Source organism: Leucopleurus acutus, assembly GCF_964270905.1.
Source record: "Leucopleurus acutus genome assembly, chromosome: 9".
Lineage (NCBI taxonomy): Eukaryota > Metazoa > Chordata > Mammalia > Artiodactyla > Delphinidae > Leucopleurus > Leucopleurus acutus.
Genome location: NC_139144.1, coordinates 87,339,235 through 87,358,751, shown reverse-complemented (window position 1 = coordinate 87,358,751; position 19,517 = coordinate 87,339,235). Strand labels below are relative to the sequence as shown.

Below are 19,517 nucleotides of genomic sequence, written 5' to 3'. Positions count from 1 at the left end.
CCGCCACTGACTTTCTCTCATGAGGGAGTAGACCTACTCAAGGCTTACCAATTGAAAACAAAACCACCGGCCTTCATATTGCCTTCCCTTGCGCTTACTTCTCCGTTCACTTCCCCTGCCAGGGCCGAATTTCTTGGAGGAATTGTGTGAATTTGCTTCCTTCATTTCCTCACCCTTGCTACCTCCTCGGGCTCCTCCAGTCTGGCTTCTGCACCTGTGACCAAGTTGATATTGCTCTGGCCAAAGCTGATGGTTGTCTACCTATCCTTCTGTTGCCGCATTCGCCAGATATATTTAGCATTGTATCTTCCGTGACCTGTTTGATGTCCTCTCCTCTCTGGCTTGCCCTGCCCCTCTGCCTTTTTCTCCTCCTTGCCCTCTGCAGGTTCTTTCTATCCACCTCTGAGCGCCAGGCTTTGTATTCAGATGCCAACTGGACATTCCCACTTGATACCTTGCTAGCGCCTCATAGCCAACAGATTCCAAACTGATCCCAGTTACCCAAGCTTGAAACCTGTGATTTACTGCGCCTTTTCTTTCCTCATCTTCCAAATCCACAAAGAAACAAAATCGGGTCAAAATTCCACATCTCAGCCATTCTCAAATCCATCTACTCTGTCTCCAGTGTGTCCGTCTTGGTTACCATCACCTTTGACCTAAATTATTGCATTTTAGCATCCCTCTCCCTGCTTATTGATGTTCGTCCCCAATCCATTCTCCCGACTGCATTCAGAGTGATGCTTCTGAAAAGCAGCCTCATCGTGTCACTTCTCTTCTTAACTGTCACCCGATTCTGTGATATCCTGTACCCAACTTGATCGGGGCCCTATAGAGTATGTGTCCTCGTAAACAAATCATCAAACACTAGGATTCACAGGGGGACGCAGAGGAGATTTACTTCCCCCTCCACATAGCAGAACCTAATGAAAATCCCGACTGGACATCACTCACCGCTGCCCTCCAAGGTTCCTGATCGTGGGCTTCATGTTCCTCCCACCCTCCCCCACTCACCTGGTCATGCCTCCCAGCCCCATCCGCTCCTACCTGTCGTATTCCTACTCCATTTACCACCCCCGTATTCAGAGAGCTCAGCTCTTTGCTGAATGTTCTGATCCTCGAGTTTCATCCCTGTCTTATCTTAGTTTGGGTTCCCCTCAGGGCAGATTCTGAAAAGGATACAGTCTGGTCTGACCCCACTATGTAAGAACTGGGTGACCTCTCTGTGCCTCAATTTTCTCATCTATAAAATTCCACTTTATAAGATTTAATTTCCACTTTATAGTGAAAATTAATTTGTGCATGGAGAGTGCTTTTAAAAGTCTATCTGAAGTGAGAGAGTGGCATGGACGTATATACACTACCAAACGTAAAATAGATAGCTAGTGGGAAGCAACCGCATAGCACAGGGAGATCAGCTCGGTGCTTTGTGACCACCTAGAGGGGTGGGATAGGGAGGGTGGGAGGGAGGGAGACACAAGAGGGAAGAGATATGGGAACATATGTATATGTATAACTGATTCACTTTGTTATACAGCAGAAACTAACACACCATTGTAAAGCAATTATACTCCAATAAAGATGTTAAAAAAAAAAAACCCAAAAACTCTATCTGACCCATAGTAGTCAATCAAGGTTGCAACAATGATAATAATGATTACTACTGTTATTAAAAATGTCACTTCATACAGGTTTCCATTCTTAACCTATCTAGACCAGATGGGAGCCCCCTCTTAGGTGTACCAATAGCATCCTATGCCTCTTTTAAATCATCATTGCTAGCTTGGTGAAGGAAGGATGATGGCATCCTGTTCACCATTCAGCGCTTAGCCCAGTGCCTGGTATTATAGTGTACGGTATGTACTGTGTGCTTAATAAATATTTGCTGAATGGAATTAATCAAATGGCTTGTAAAAAGAGTATTCCAAATATTCTATACCTCTTACCTTTAATAAGCTGCCTTTAAAATACAGAGCATGCCTGTTAAAAAATACAACATGACAAAGAAAACATAACTGTGCTCCAGGGGTTTGTCTTTAAATCCAGCATCACCGAGTGAGCCCGGGCAAGCTCTCTGGGTGTCGGTGTCTCTGGAGCAGCTCTGCCTGAGAGCCTTTGTCCAGTTCCAGAATTCTTCAATCCTCTGATAACAGGGCGCAGTAAGGATAGAGTACGTTTTTAGGACACTCAGGGTTTCCCTCATAGTTATGTTTTTTCCTGTTAGCTGGTGGGAAAATGTCATCTTGTTTCTTGGGCTTGCAGGTTCTTTCCTAGTCCTGGGGAATTTTTCAAGCTGGCTATAATGAGAGGGTCTCAGAGAACCACAGAGAGGTCTGATATGTTCTTTTCAAGTTAAACATAATGTCCCTTCTGATTTTCACTTCTGATCGTCTCTGTTTCTGAGCTGACTTCTGTAATTGTATTTAAAGATGTATCAGAAATAAGGTCTATTTTATTTTGACGCCTGCACCCTTGACATCCTTTAAACTGTGTTTCCTGCCAAGTCAAAAGCCTTCTTCAGAACTACTAACGCTAATGACTTCTTTCTTTCTTTATTCTTTTCTCTCTTTCTTTTTTCCTTTAATGGTATGTGTACACACACACACACACACACACACACACACACACACACATATATTATTAAATTGTGGTAGAATACATACAATGTAAAATTTACGATCTTAACCATTTTTAAGTGTAATGGCATTAAGTACATTCACATTATTGAACAGCCATCACCATCCTCTATCTCCAGAACCCTCTCGTCTTGCAAAACTGAAACTACATTCCCATGAAACACCAACTCACCATTCTCCCTTCTCCTCAGCCCCTGGCAAGCATAGTTCTTTCTGTCTCTGTGAATTAGACTACTCCAGGAACCTCATATAAGTCGACTCAGACAGTATTTGTCTTTTTTGGACTGGCTTATTTCACTTAGCATGATATCCTCAAGGTTCAACCATGTTGTACCATGTATCAGAATTTCCTTCCTTTTTAAGGCTGAGTAACATTCTGTTGCTCGTATAGACCGCATTTTTGTTTATCCATTCATTGGATGTTTGGGTTGCTTCCACCTTCTGGCTATTGTGAATAATGCTGCTATGAACATAGGTATACAAATAATTCTTTGAGTCCCGTCTTTTAATTATTTTGGATCTAATGATTTCTTGAAGCTTCTTTCTTGATGCTTCTGTTGTTTTCACGAACTCTTGCCTTCCTCTTTTGGCCATTTACCACCCCTCGCCCATCAATCTGCTCTGCCATTTTGCTAATAACGAACGTCCTACCGTCGAGATTCTCATGCTTCAGTGTGGCCCTCACAGAGCTGCTGCTATGTGGAGAAAACAGTTTGGCAACTAAGAAATATTATTCGTTCCCACCTCCTGGACACCCACCAATTCCTGCTATTTTCTGAAGACATACCAGTGGTTCCTAAATTTTTTTAAAAAGACACCTTAGTGACAGGGCAGATTTTTGTGGCTATTGACCTTCTATATTTTGAAATTTAACTGTTAATAGTAGCATCTTCTTGATGTATCAGTCCTATAGTTGTGATATTGATATCTATCTATTTTTCCTCCTGAAAACAATATATATGACAATCATAGAAAACCTGTATAGAAAAACTGTTACACACAATAGCACTGTCAAAAAGCAGCCACTGTTAACATCTTGATGCATATTCTTCTGGTCTTTTTAATGTGAATTTTTATCTATTTAAGGTCATATTGTCTTGTACTTCTTTTTTGCACTTAAAGTGTAAGCATTCTCTTGTTAGGTCTTTGTAAATAGTTTAATTATTTTATATGACAGAGATATTTACAGGGTGTTCATTAGGTTAAATAACATTTTTCTAATTATAAAAATAATGTTTCTCATACGAAATGTCAGATATCTCAGTTTTACAAAGAAGTAATGAAAATCTAAGTTCTCTGCCCACCCCCTCTCAAGCTTTTTAAATGTATCCTTTTCCAGTCTCTCTTTGAGATTAGCTTCTCTACACCCCCGCGCCCCCCACCGTTTGTCTGTCCCTCTCTCCACTGATATCATATTTATGTACAATTTTATATCCAGCATGTTTACCTAACATTATATTTTGTGATTTCCAATGTCGTTAAGTATTCTCCAAAAACCATGATTTAAACATATGAATTTGCTGATTTATTTAGTCACATGCTTTCCTCCAATTTTTGATGTTTATGTTGTTTCCCGTTTTATGTTATTGTAAGTTATTGTATGTGTGTCCTTGTATAGTTATCTTCCTGTGTATCTGTGATTGTTTCTTCAGGAGATATTTATAGACATGTTAATCAGTCAAAACAGTTTGAGGGTTTGTAAAAAGATATTGCTGATTTCCTGAAATGATCGTCTCACCTCACCTCACCTGCTTTGCTCTTTTTGTTGTGCATTTTTGTGAATCTGATTGATGAAAAAAATCTTGGTGTTTGCTAGTGAAATTCCATACTTTTTCGTGTTGACATTTTATATTTTGGGGTGAATTGTTAATATCTTTTACCTTTTACCTTTATAATAATATAAAATATATTATCCTCTTGCAAGTATTTTATTTTTTGTTTACCTTGCAGTTTTGTCTGCTGGTTTTGAAGCTACAGATTTTCATATTTTAATGTTGTCAGATTGAGTTGATTACCTTGCCTTTTGTTGCTTTTTCTCCATTGCTTTTGTAAAGCTAAGACTTTTTTTCCTATCTCAAATTCAGAAATACATTCTTCTAATTGTTCTTTTTCTCTGCTTTTACATTTAACTCTTTAATCTCCACAAAATTAATTCTGATGAAGGTTATAAAGTGGGAGCTAATTTTATATTTTCAAGAATATTATCTTGTTCTCATGTTTGTCCAAAATCCCAGTAAAATTGTGATGTGAACCAAAACAAGTGCTTTTTCTTATTTTAGTGCCTTGATTTTCCCACTGAGAAAAATGAGGAGGCTGCGATATACCTGTGGACAGGATCAGTAGCTTCACTTCTCAGCTCAGAACTTGCCATGTCTCTTTCCGGCTCGGGAAGTATGATGCTCCGCACAGGTTGGTGGGGGACAGAGACGGCAGCGGTAATAAGGGATGGGGGCCCATGAGCTAGGGACTAAGTAGCCCAGAGTGAGCCTCTCGAAGTCTTGACCCCATTTCAGTTTCCCTGGACTAAGATAAGCTACCAGGGCTCCGCTCATTGGAGGCTTACTTGAACCTCAGGTTATAGCTGTAAGGTGGCACGTGGTGAAAAAAGAGTCCTAGCCTAGGAAAGTCAGAGAGCTTGGGTCCAGTTTCAGCTGTCAGTCAACTACCTGTATAACATCGGAAAGTCTCTTAATTTCTCTAATTTCCTGATTTATAGAATAAGTCTGAGATTTAGTCTCAATAAGTTATGGTCTAGGCAAGTGGCAGAGCTAGGTTGTGCTATGACTTTTTGGGGGAACATTTCTTGGTAACTAGTTCATCTTTCCTTATTAATCCAGTCAGCCAGTATGATACCAAGTTTAGGAAGAATATCACAGTATCACGTAATACTCCACCTTGGGGCGTTTCTGCTTCTTACCATTCCGGATCGTTCCTAGTCTATTTCAAGCTTCCCTTCTGAGAGTCTTCTGTCTTCCCTAATAATTTCTTCTCCAGCTACCTCTTGTGTTTAAGAATTTAAAAAGATGAGCCTAGTAATCAGGAAACACTCAGAACTGATGTTTGTCACCGACCTTGCCCTGCCACTTGCCTGGGGTATGAATTTTTTTAAAAAGCTGAAATAAAGATATGAAAAGCATTTTGAAAAATGTGAAGCATTAGGTGATAAAAGTAATAGTTATGAGGTACAAATACCTGCTGTCAACCATGTTAATTGTTTTTATTGGTATTAATAAATTATTATTTATTAACAAATTAATAACAGAAATTGCATTGAAAAACAAAACAGTCACAGGCCAAACCTTTTGAATTTCAAATATGTTTATGTTAACATACTCTGTTTTAGACAACCAGCACAGAGACTATGGTCAAGTAGTTTTTATATGATGAAGTCATGTATCAGTCAATCCATTACACTTTTTAAGGTGTTTTAATGTTTATCTCCCACTTTTTGGTTTCCAGAGTGAAATAACCTCAGATGAAAATTTCTATGGTGTTGATGTTTTCCTCTTGAGAATGTGTTTGCTGTAATAAAATACAGTAACCACTTGAAATCTATAAAACTTGTGTGAAGTCTGGATAAACCCAAACAGTTTTTTCTTTGTGCTCCAGGAGCACACAGCACTATATATTAAATAAAGCACAAATATCTATACATAGCTGCAACTATGTTTCGTTTCATTACAATTATGTCTTGCCTGATCTTCAAATAACATGAAAAATCATCTTTAAAATAAACCTTGAATGGTTATGATCTTCATAGAAACAGTTTCTTTATTGATTAAACTTTTGTTTTTCATAGTGCATTGCTTTGATCTCGTAATATTTTTTAAAACGTCCTGAGGGTTTATTTTCAAGGCTTCCAAATGAATTTTTATTTCTTAAAAGCCGTAATATATTCATGGCTCAGTGAATCCCAAAGACAGTATTTTTAAACTCCTGTTAAGTTTATTTTTCTTAGCATGCTAGTCTGCTGCATAATTTTCTTTGCTCTATGGGTCATGTGATTCCTCCCGTCCATAACACACGCACTTAAAAATTTCACTTCCTGATTGAGCCATCAAGATTATGTAAAATGTAAATCAGTCTAAATACCTAAGAGCAGGAATTTTAAGGGAAAAATGCTGTTTTCTTTTTCTGTTTCATTATTGATGCCTAGAAAATCAGAGTGTGTGTTTGCCTATTTGTATTTGGAAACTAGAGACTGTTAGGGTGGTTTTTTGTTTTTGTTTTTGTTTTTTCTTTTGTCCCTTCCCTTTCAGATTGCATCAGAGTTTGCTTTCATTATAAAAATAAAGTACCAAGTAGATAGAACGTAGGAGTGGTGTAGTTGCAGGACTGAAATCAAAATGGTTCCGATTACTGAGAGAGCTGTTCACTTACTCATTCTTTTCATGATCTGAATGGAGAGTGCAGCATCTCTCAAAAGGTAACGATTTGATATTTCAGAGTTGTAAATGGCCATTTAACCTTTCTGCTGCCTGATATAAATGAAAGTAATTTCTAGCAGGCTGGATGACACTTGGTTTATCATGAATCTAAAAATCCCTCACATTTTCTCAAAGCAATTTTGAAGTTGTCATAGTAACGGCATGATATTTGGAGGGTCTTTTTAGTAGTTCTTTAGCTAGAGTTAATTAATTTTATTAACCCTGGACGTTTTTCTTTTTATTCTTCTCTGACAAACAAGGGCCATAATTGCTCAAGTATGTATTTGGTGTTTTTTATTTCTTGGTGACTATAGTTTGAGGGCTTGATGTTTTGCAAACTGTTTCAGGAAAGGAACGGGAATGTTAGCAGTTGATTTCAGATAGTTTAAACTTGGGTTTTTAAATACTTCTCTGTAAAATTGCACTACCATCGTAGGACCAGAATTTAGTTTTATTTAAAGAGATGGATTATGGGAGATGTTCGCTCAAATTTTACTGTGACTTACACAATTAAATTGTGTTGCAACTATCCTCTTTTTTTTTTTTTTTTTTTAGTTCTGCTAGATCCAGAGTAAGAATTGAAGAACACAGAAGGGAAATGTCAGCCTTACAGGAGAAAATTATTTCTTTAAAAATGTAACTGTCAGATACAATACCAAAATCATGTTCCACAAAAGAAAAAGAAATGGATAAATCTGACTTTATCAGAATTGAAAATGCAGCAACAATGCTCTTTGAAACTCTAAAATACGCTAAAATAAATTAGCCTCTAGGAAAGTTTGTGGGAATTTTTTTATTGGGAGAAAGTAGGTCAGGATCTTCTGTTAGTAAAGCTCTGTGGCAGAAATTCTTGCCAATATGGCGATCGGTGAGGAAAGAAGCCCCTCTCTTGGGCAAGGAGAGGGTCAGAAGAAAGAATGGTCTGTACCAGGTCTGGATGCTGGGACTTGAAAAAGTATCAGATGTTGGATGCTTTTGTTTTCTTGTAAAAGTGATCAGAGAGATGTGACACTTACAAAAGGTATCATGTGAGTTCTGTGGGCTTAATGCTAATGCCAGTATCCCTAGTGTTGTGTGGAGTATTTGTTCAACCAGAGGTGGTTCAAGACAGTCAGGGTAGCAGCATGTGCAGCCAACAGCAGTAAAGGTGCTAATACATGTCCAGTGATGTCAGGAGTTACGAGACAGCAGTTTCAAAACACTGCAGTAAACAAGGTCATAGTGTCCCGTTTTGCTGGAAGAAGGTTTGTTTTTATGAGCTGGACAGTACATGGATGAAGTAATTTTTCAAAGCAAACATCAAATTTATATGTTGGGTTTTTCTTCCTACTTTTTGGATTTAAAAAAAAATTAACCAGATGAGATTTAGTAAGGGTTACATTTTTAAGCAGAATTATACTTTTTTCCTGTTTTGTTTTGTTTTTTTAATTGATTCTCTGTAGTTTCCACAGAGGAAATGAAAATACTTCTGATCTAGGATTCTTAAATGCAGTTTTAGAGAGCAAGGTATGACCCAGCACACGGCAAATGCCAATCACCATCACCAGTAAAACACTCCTTCTAATTTTGTACCTTTCGCACTTATTTAGACAGGCATCTACGTGCGAGAAAGTTAATGGCGCAGAATGCTGCTGACTGCATGGTTCTCGTCTTAATACATTTTCCAACCTTGAACCTGAGAATGCCAGAGGCTCAAGTCTCTGAACGCTCGTCTGAGCCGTTATCTGCTGGTGGCCTGGTTCCTGACCTAACAAGTGGGTGTCCCAGGCGTGCGTGTGGTAATAGCAGCAGTGGTGCCACGTGGCGCCCAGAGGTCGCCTTGGTCTGCCCTGGAGATTCCTGGTCCTTGGTGAAGCTTCTGAGTTGAACTGTGAACTTGGGGCATCCTGAGACGCGCAGGCATTTTGGAGTTCCACAGCAAACCTGGATGTTAAGTGTAAACACAGCTTATAAAGTGAAAGCAGGGGCCTTGAGGAAGGGAACCCTCATCTCGATCCGGACCTGCTTACTGTGCTGGAAAACAAAGTAAGTTTTGTTTGTTTTTAGTCAGTCTCTCCTACATGTTTTTCTTGCTAACATTATTAAACACTCAGTATCTGGCAAATGCCAAGGTTTTTTTTTTTTCCTTTTCATTGGGAAGTAGGAGATGAAGTTTGTTAAATAGCTGATTGCTTCTTTTATCTTTTCTGTCTCTCTTCCTGTATCTAGCTGCTGGCTGGCTTGTTAAGAGGTAAAAAGAGACTGAAATTTATCATCAGGGAGAAAACAAAAAGTTCTCTTTTTTTCTCTTTTTAAATGGTTCAAGAACTTTGCCATTAATTAAATGACGGTGGGTGACACAGACAAGGCTTTTTATGAGCTGCAGCCAGGAGCATATCTAGCAAAACAGCCCCAGTTCACTGCCCTTATTTCCATTGGGAAGCAGGAAGGGTGCGTGTACAAGACAGGTATGAGGACGGGGGTGTCTGCACGTGGGAACTGCAGACACTAGGTGGGAATGGCTGTTGGATAAAAGGCTGTAATTTTAAAGCCTGTCAGGAAATGGAAAGGACCTGAAGAATACAAGTTATTTAATGATGTTGGGAAAATAAATTAATATAAAAATGGGATAAAATGTCTAAAGTCCTAACCGAATTTTTCCTTCATGTTAGAAAGTTTCGTGCCTTGTAGATTTATAGAAAATATGTTTAATAACTTTAAAAAATAATAATTAAGAGGCTTCATCTCCTACACAGAAGATTCTGTGACATCAGCCTGATTCTGACACTTGGCCCATCTTACATTTTTGTTTGTTTGTTTTTTATGCTGATCCTGTCTCCAAAGATGTTACATGGCTTGATAAATTTTTAATACAAAGTTCTGTGGTTTTGAAAATGCAAAACGAATAGAAATGCAGAGTGGTTTGTAATTAAAATTATCCTTATAAAATGGACTGCTTTTACCGGAGAATTTTCTTGACTTCTCTGAACTTAAACAGTGACACTTTGAAGGTAGAAGGGGGCAGCATGTCTGTACTGTAGCGTTGGAAAGCAGAAGTCAGGGGTCTTAGCTTCTGCCTCTAGTGTGGAATACAGTGTGAATTTAAGTTCGGGCTTCTGTGCCGTGGGAGTTCCCATTTTATCTCAAAGTGGTGATGGTAGGACTTGAGGTGTCTGTATTTCATTTGAAACACTCCAGGCTCCCTATATGAATGTCTGTGAATTATTAATTCAGCAAACATCTTTAAGTACCTTCTTTCTGAAGGTACTCTCAGTGTTGTGCTCAGAGCTATAGTTTTTCACAATTAAATTTACAGAGATTTGGTTTATAAATCAAAGATTGAGAACAGTTTGAAACAAGGGTGAATGAGCAGAGCATTACCATCGAAACGGTTTGTTAAAGATGGTGCCAAGTGAGCAGGGCTGTCCCCTCTGAGCTGCCCCTCCTAATTAAAGGGGAAGGTGGCTGCCATCTGTCTTCTTTCATTCAAGGCAGTAGGGGGTCTGGGGTGGAAGGAAGCAACCCCCCCTCTTATTTTTCTCCCACTCTTTTTTTATAGTCGGCTTTCTCCCTAGTCAGTGACCCAGAAGGTCATTGATGATCTGTCTATCTCAGAATGAATAGTAACATAAGCATGCAAGGCACTTGCAAAAAAAAAAAAAAAGTTTATAACATGAATTTATCCATTTAGAATTCTGCTTGAATTCTGTCTGAGAGTATCGTAATCCCTTTGTTGGTGTCATTGCCCCTTTTGTTGCTGAGGGCACTACTGGCAGAAAAAGTGGGGGTTTCTACTTTTATTGATTTTGTTTTTTTCATGAAAAATTGTTTACACTCCACCGGGCATAATGTAGAAGATGGCAGCACGTAGCTGTCCAGTGAGGATGTACAGGAATATTATTCTTATCAAAACCAAGGACACCTGTTAATTATTATTATATATATATATACCTGTATATATATAATCTCAAGGGAGATTGTGGACAAAGAGGTTAACAGGTCTCCAAGATACTCAGTGGTCTGCTGGTCTACTGCAGCTTTTTTGGTCCAGTCATTGAAATAACTTGCATTGATTATCCTTCAGTTAAGCAAAAAGCCTTTTAAACCTTTTCTCATGAGAATAGGCTATTGGAGAGTTTAGTTGTATTTTGGGGTCATGGCTTTAACTGCTTTTGAAGCATAGAGTATTCTAACAAAATGATTGAGCCTTCTTGCCTCAGTTTCCACACCTTTAAATGGAAGAAATATGTGCTGCTTTTAAAAATATTAAAGAGAATATGAAATAATACTTTCTGTCTTTGATAGAAAATTTATTATAACTGAAAAGTTCTAAACTCTTTGGTTATTTTTGTTTTCAGTTTTCATATACAAAACCTAGCAACGTGCCAGCAGTTATCTAAAAAGATTTGGTCCTTAACACACTCTGTTAAGCCTCCCCAAGCAGTAGATAATGGACTCCGCAGAATATGCTGATTTTTGGAACTCTCTGTGACGTGGAAATGTGTTTCTTAAACCCATAGCAGTATGTTTGGAAAGCCCAAATGTCAGAGTCATTGTCTGTAATTTTATTTAGAGTATTTTTTCAAATTTGTCATCAACCTGTAATGAGGTTTCTTGGAAACTAAGATGTGCTTATGTTGTTGAATGTTGGGAAGAGCAGTCTGTAGATTCTGGAGACACTGACAACAGTTTGGATTGGATGATACCTGAAAAGTAGCTCATTTCCTAATCACTGAAGGGTACACGGTGCTGAGCGGGCGGGTCTTTTTGGCTTTCTCATGTAATTTGGACATTGATGCTTCCTCACTTCCTCACTTCCTCACTTCTGCTTCCCTCACTATCTTTTTAAAGTTGTGATTTACACTAATTTGTTTTTACCCATCAGTATATATTTCAGGGCAACTAAATAAACTAATTAAATGAAGCACATGTACAAGGTGTGACTCTAAAGTAATGCAGTTAATATTTTAACTCACAGAGCAAAAGACACATAGACGTGCAAATGGATGTTGCCTCCTTAAAGTACTGTGTTAGCTGGGAAGAATTTAAACTTCTCCTACAGCGATGCCATCTTTGCCAAGGACACATTCAAAACTTTTTTTCGCCATTGCCTTAAAAACCTCCCATCCTTTTTTATTATCCACAGTGATGGGAATTCTCTGGCCTTGGAGGGTAGGAAGGAGCCAGTAGTTAGGTCTGATGAAAAGGTTTATGATCCATTAACTGATTTGAGTCATTGATTCATGTAAACATTTTACTGAGCCACCGACTACATTCCAGCAGTCAGCACTGCGGATTCAGAAACTGGCATGTCAGGGGCCTGCCTCCAGGAGGACAGTTGAGTGGGATAAATGACATATAAAGAGGTAACATCACAGATTGACAAGTACTGTAACAGAGATACACGTGGTGCATGGTGTTGTTGCCAGAGCCCGGTGGGGTTGGAGGGGGGCAGTTAAAACTTGATGGAGGGCTTCCCTGGTGGCGCAGTGGTTGAGAGTCCGCCTGCCGACGCAGGGGACGTGGGTTCGTGCCCCGGTCCGGGAAGATCCCACGTGCCGCGGAGTGGCTGGGCCCGTGAGCCATGGCCGCTGAGCCTGCGCATCCGGAGCCTGTGCTCAGCAACGGGGGAGGCCACGACAGTGAGGGGCCCGCGTACCGCAAAAAAAAAAAAAAAAACTTCATGGAAAAATGAGGATTGTTGTGTACGTGATTTATAAAGTGGCTTACATAATAGAATTTTGGAAATGAAAGCCCTGAAAAACACCTTCTACTTTAAGGATAAGGAGATGGGACTTTTATTTCTGAAATTCTTTAATTCTCAGCTAGTTGAAAGCCTTATGAGAAAAGGTGTTCATTCTGTAATAGACATCTTTTTAAAAAAAAAAAAAAAACAAAGAAGTTATGGCTATATAAAAGGTGAGGTCTGGAAAAGATTTTGGACATTGTTAGAATAACTCTGTGTTCTCCAAAGGAGACTATTTTTGAGGAATGATTCTTACTTACATGTTAAAATTGAGTACTTTTGACACATTAAATATACCAAAGCGTTACATGCCATACTGATTGCTGAGAGTAGCTGTCTAGCTTTCGGGAGACAGTGAACTTGAAGCTGGCCTGCATCCTAAGTATATGGTGGGAGAGAAAAGGCTTCCTCAGGTCTTCTTTTGTGTTTTATTCCGCGGGGACAGAATTTCTGTCCCACAGCCAATAGGCGATCTCCCTGTGGATAAGTTCATTTAACAGTTATTTGTGGAGTGCCGCTCTATGCCAGGCACTGTTCTAGGAGCTGAGCAGAAGCTTGACAATTGCAGCCCCCCAGGTGCTGGTACATCCTCAGCAGGACCCTGTGGGTGTGCACATTCAGCTGCTGTTTCCTGGGTGCCTTTCCTGAGCATGACAGTGTGGGCCCGGACGTCATGCTGCCTGTGGAGAGCTTGGAGCTAAGGTTCAGTGCACAGATAAACATAGAGAAGAGAGATAAAATGTATAAAAGAAAAGAGATAAATCAAACACACTACACATTTGTAGAAAAGATTTTTCTCAGGCTGGGCCATCAAGAAATGCATCATGGATCGAAGAGGCTTTGGCCGGACCAAGAAAGTTGGTGTTGGACTTGAGGACTGCGAGGGTCTGAGTCCAAGGACACATGAGCAGAGACATATAGAAAGGGATGGGAAGAACTGGTGCGCAGAGTGGGCAGTGACTAATGTGTTGTTGCTGGGCAACAGTGTGTGTATAAGTGACTAACGGGAACAGAAGGCAGCAAAGGTCAGTTGAGGCCGGCCCAGGAGGGCTGTGAAGGCTTATGACTGAACGATTTAGACTGGATACTAAGTCACGGGAACAGTTGAAGAATTTCGGTCAGGTGAATGACAATAGGATCTTCTGGAATCAGTGTGTGGGGTGGCCTGGACAGTGAGAGAACCATAGCCAGGGAAGCCCAGCAGAGCTGCTGTGATAGTCCAGGAGGGAGGTGCAGGGGGCCTAAGTGAGGGGGCACGACTGGAATGGGCCTGGATGAGAGGGGTTGCCTGGCGGGGAGGAGGATAGAAGCGGAATTACTCCAGATTTTTAAAAAAAATATTCATTGTTTATTTATTTTAGCTGCACTAGGTCTTCGTGGTAGCATGCAGGTTCTTTAGTTGTGGCATGCATGTGGGATCTAGTTCCCTGACCAGGGAGGAAACCCAGGCCCCGTGCACTGGGAGTGCGGAGCCTTAACCACTGGACCACCAGGGAAGCCCCTACTCCAGATTTTTGAACTCAGGTGCCATTTGTTATTTCTATGTCATTTGCCAGGCATTTCACATACATCATCTCATTCAATCTTAGACTAATCCTATGAGGTTGGTATTTTTGCCCTCATTTCAGAGATGAGAAGACTAAGGCTCGGAGAAAGATTTGTCTAAAGCTGCCCAGCTAATAGGATATAGAGCAGCATATTCCAGGCATCCCTGATTTCCATACCTGTTCTCTTTCTACTGTACTAGGTTTTGAAGAGAGCAGATGTGAGAGAGAAGATGATCCCCATGCACTCTGTACATGTTCAGATTAGATACTGGTAAGACATCCATCAGGCAACTGGAGTTGTGGAGCTGAATCTCAAGGACAAAGTTAAGAGGATCGGAGACAGGGATTTAAGAATCAGCTGCGTGCTCCTTTATTCAACACATACTTGTTGAGTGTCCTTATGGACGAGCACTGCATGGCAGTGGGAGTACAGTGCTGAATGAGAGAGCCATAGTCTTACCCTACAGAACAGGCTGGCGAGGGAGACTCCATACTGTGGGGTGACTGTAATGTGGAGGGGGGGCAGTGCAGATTTGCTACAGGAACACCGACCCAGGGCACCTAACCAAGTCTGGGGACCAGGAAGTCTCTGAAGGAAGTTACAGTACTTAACATGACACTCGCATGATGAGTGCCAAGGTAAAAAGGAAGAAAAAGGCATATTCCGGGTAGGGGAACTAGAATCTACCAAGACCCCAGAGGCAAGAGAGAAGCATGATACATCTGAAGAACTGGAAATTATGTGGTGCTGAAACGGAGAAAACAGGAGATAAGGCCAGGGGGGTGGGCAGCAGCTAGATCAAGAAATGCCCCAGAAGCTGTATTAGGCGATCTATCTGATCATCTCGTTAAGGACATGAGAAGTATTCATGGGTTTTAAGCACTGGGGTGATGTGATTAGACTCATGTTTTAGAAGGACCATTCTGTCTGCTGGAGAATAGATTTTAGGGAAGCAAGTACCAGAAGCAGGAAAACTGGTCACGAGTTCATTGGAGAGAGGATTCTAGATGAGAGGTGAGGGTGATCCGGATAGAGAGACTCTGGTTGATGTTTAAGAATGGTAGACATATGGAGTTTGCGGGGTTGTTGGATGTGGGGGATGAGGGAGAGAGAAGGATAAAAGTTAACATGTAAGTTTCTTAACTGGGCAGCTGGGTTGTTGCTGGTACTTTCCTAGGGGACACGGTGGAAGGATCAGATGTGGGGTTTAGGATTATTAGGTTTGGTTATCCTACGTAACCAACTGGTATCCTAAATAATTAGTAAAGGGAGCTGAAGGAGAGGGGATCGTGGTCAGAGAGAGGGACATCAGCATGTACTAGTTCAGAAGTGAAGCAGTTCAAGTGATAGTAATAGAGCAAGGTCGTTGGAGTGGACAGGTCCAGAGGAGGGGAGAGCTGGCCGTGGATATGAGGAGGTTAAGGAGCTAACAGACCCATGCTGGACGGGTGTTCGTGTGCAGGTTAAAGTCGCACAGGTTGCTGGCAGGACTTGGAGGGGAGAGGGTCAGCGTGTAGGTCGGTCACTACCTGCTGCGTAGGTATGGAGGTTGGGCACTGAGGTGTGTGAGTTGAAAACGTGATTTCCACGGACTGTGTGCACAGCGTCAGAGCGAGGAGAGGAGCTTGAGGAGAGAGTGAACGGGCCCTAGGACTCACCTCTGGGGTGGGGGGTGGGGGTAAGGGGTGGGAGGAGACCGCGGAGGAGCTTCCAAAGGGGAAAACGGGGAACTTCAGAGCCTTAGAAGGCCAGTGGACGTTGGTGCTGCGGAGAGGAACTGTTGGGGTAAGGACGGGGGTACTGTGAGAGGCCTTTGGATTGCTGAGCCCAGAGTCATGAGTGCCTTTAAGGGAGAGGCTCATGGAGTGGTGGGGGCGGGGCGTGCAAGCTGTGGAGGAGTGAGTGGGAGTCAGTGGGTACCGGCAGCAAGCATCACCTACACTTGCGACAAATTTTAGGTTGAAAGAAAAGACAGAGAATCTTCTGGTAGCTGGAGGGATAGACTCTATTGTAGCATCTAATAGTCCTGTTGTTTTATATCTTTTGACAATCTTCTAGTATTCTCTGCTGTGTGTCTTTGGTCAAATTATTTACCCTTTCCCTGCTTCATTTGTAGAATGAGTACCTGCCTCGTGGGGTTGTTGTGAGGATTAAATGAGTTGCAAAGTAGTGCCTTGCACATAGTAAGTGCCTTATAAATGGTGGTTAATAAAAGCAAAGTCGGAAGCATGTATATCAACCGTCACATTTGGGGCACTTTTCCCTGAGTGTTCACAATAATTCTGTAGTGTAAGTGGCAGTGACCTCATTCTACAAACAAAACAGAGGCCTGGAGAGTTTTAAGGAACTTATTCTAGGTCATGCTGCTAATGAGTGGTGGAAGAGAGAGACGGGGCTCCTTTGACCTGCCGGAAAGTCGATTGTCCTTCCACAGGCTCCTGCTTGTGTGTGTCCTCGGGCTGTTGCAGAAAGAAAGCTGGACTTGGAGCCTTCCTCGGCCAGAAGCTGGGGAGCAGTTTTACACGGGGTGTGCACTGTGTATTCTGCATGTCCCCCACCCTGTTCGTTTCACTCATTTGTCTTATCTGTCTGGCCCGTACAGGTACTGAGTTTGCAGCCTTTGTTCTAAAAGCTTGTCCTTTCTGTGGACTGGAGTACATTCTCCTGACTCTTCCTACTTACTATTCAGATACCATCCTCTATGTCTGCTTTCAAGGTTTTTCTTCAGCCTTAGAATTCATCTCTAAAGAAATGGGTGCCTCATCTGAATTTCTTGCCTCTAATCTGGTCTCAGAAAGTGAAGTTGCTGTGCATTCTTAGAGGTTTTTCCTGCAGCAAAGAATCATCTGGACACCATCTCTTCTGAAAGGATAGTGTGATGGTTAATTTTATGTGTCAACTTGGCGAGGTCACAGTACCCAGGTATTTGGTGAAACACCAGTCAAGAAGGTGAATAAAAATACCTGTTGAAGGTATTTTTAGCTGAGATCATTTAAATCAGGGGTGTTGAGTAAAGCTGAGATCAACATTTAAATCAGGGGTGCTGAGTAAAGCAAACATTTAAATCAGGGGTGTTGAGAAAAGCAAATTATCCTCCATAAGGTATGTGGGCCTCATTCAATCCATTGATGGCCTTTAGAGGGAAAGATTGTTGTCCCCCAGGGATGAAGGAATTCTGCCTCCAGACTGCCTGCCGGCTTGAGACCACAGCATCATCTCTTCCCTGGGTCACCAGCCTGCCCTGCAGATTTCGGATTTGTCAAACCCCAGTGGAACTGGCCTAAGCATTTCCTTAAAATTCCATCTCTTGATCTCTGTCTCTTTCTCCCCCGCCCCCTCCACACCACATCCTATTGACTCTCTTTCTCTGGAAAACTCTGACTAATATAGACAGGAAGATACAGAAATTTAAACTGTTCAGCTGCTGTTGATATTAGCAAAAAACGGCATCAGGCCTCTCTAGGCATTCCTGGTGGAGATGTATATTGCTTGTCGTGTAGGTGAGGAGAGTGAATTACAGAAGGGATGTGGTGCACCCAGTGTGATGCAGAAAGAAGATGTGAGAGCCAAGGAGAGGACTCCCGACTCCTCGGGTGTGGTTCAGTTGCTCTCTTGCTATTTGGCTCTCACATGCTTATTAGCAGCATAATAAAGTTACTGGGTTTGCCAGGCATAATTATTGCTAACATTTATAGACTATTTTTCTAGGGCTCAGGTCTATCATAATTGCTTCACAGATGTTAGTGATTTTAATTCTTACAACTACCCAATGAGATAGGGACTGATATTAACCCCCTGTGACCGATTTTAAACACCGAGCCCCAGTGAGCCGCATGGTCATTGCTGCACAGCAGGTGAGTGAGAGAGCCAGGCGTGGGGCCCAGGCAGCCTGGCTCCAGAGCCTGTGCTCCTAACCCTTCTGCTCTACTGCCTCTCAGTCTAAGATGTCCTGAATGTAGCCTCTCATCTGTCCCTTTGGAACCATCATCTAGAACCTTCATCATGGTTAGTGGTGCTTTCGTAGGGTTTTTGTTTTGTTTTGTTTTGTTTTGTTTTTTTGTGGTATGCGGGCCTCTCACTGTTGTGGCCTCTCCCGTTGCGGAGCACAGGCTCCGGACGCGCAGGCTCAGCGGCCATGGCTCACGGGCCCAGCCGCTTCGCGGCACGTGGGATCTTCCCGGACCGGGGCACGAACCCGTGTCCCCTGCATCGGCAGGCCGACTTTCAACCACTGCACCACCAGGGAAGCCCAGGGCTTGTTTTAAAAGAGAAATGCTCTAAGTGATTTTTCAAGAGGCCTTCCAGTGATACTCTCTTGCTACCTCCTTGAGAAACAGAAAACATTCCCATTATAGCAACAGTATGGGGTATATTCTTGCTGGGGTATATTTTTAGCCACTAGACTTTCCTGTCTAGCTCAGTGACACTGTTGGCTACCTGATTTGCCAAAAGTCATACAGAAATGTGATCAAGTGGTGATGTGGCTTAGTTCCTTGTCCAACAATTTGGGGTGTGTTCTGGGGAAGAAGATGGCAAACTTCTTTGTGGGTGGCCTTCAGTTCTCTGAGGAAGTAACCCTCGTAACTGTCATTTATGGGGCCTTTAGTGTGCCAGGGACTGTTTTAAGTGCTTTACAAACATGATCTCCTGGAATCTTCTCAACATTATCATCCCATTTTACATATAAAGAAAGCAATAATTAGGGAGTTAAACGGTGTTTTCCAGGGCAGGATTTAAACCTCATCTAATGACCCCAGCCGTGTTCTCAGTCACTCTGCTGTACCTCTGCCGCCAGCTCCCTGGTGTCCATGAGGGCAGGAACTTTGTTTTTCACTGAGTTCATCATCATATTTCTGCATCTACCAAGTGCAGTACCTGACACGTAGTAGGTTCTTATACATATATGTTGAGTGACTGACGGACTCACTCTGTTCTCTGAGATCACTCCCAAATAGCCATGGGGATGGGGAGAGAGGGTATTACAGACGCATGTGGATTTAGCCCTCAGGCACCTATTTGAGGATGTTTTCTCCTCAAGATGAGCCTATCAGCCTGGGCTTCAGTCAGTGCTACATGGCTCTGTCAGTAGCTCTCCTTCCCAAAAGAAATCTGCATGGTACTGTATACATCCCTGTCATTAGCATTCAGGACCGACTTTTCATAGCTGGTATGCCACACTGGTCT

General features: G+C 41.8%; 1 long non-coding RNA gene across 3 annotated transcripts in view; it reads left to right on the top strand.

Moving 5' to 3' along the window:
- The window catches only part of LOC309966089, a 198,599-nt gene that overhangs the window by 132,055 nt on the left and 47,027 nt on the right, over positions 1-19,517 (top strand). For all 3 annotated transcript variants that reach the window (XR_014326429.1, XR_014326430.1, XR_014326431.1), the window contains one exon: positions 4,913-9,085. This is a non-coding gene — a long non-coding RNA (uncharacterized lncRNA). The remainder of the gene's footprint in view (positions 1-4,912; positions 9,086-19,517) is intronic.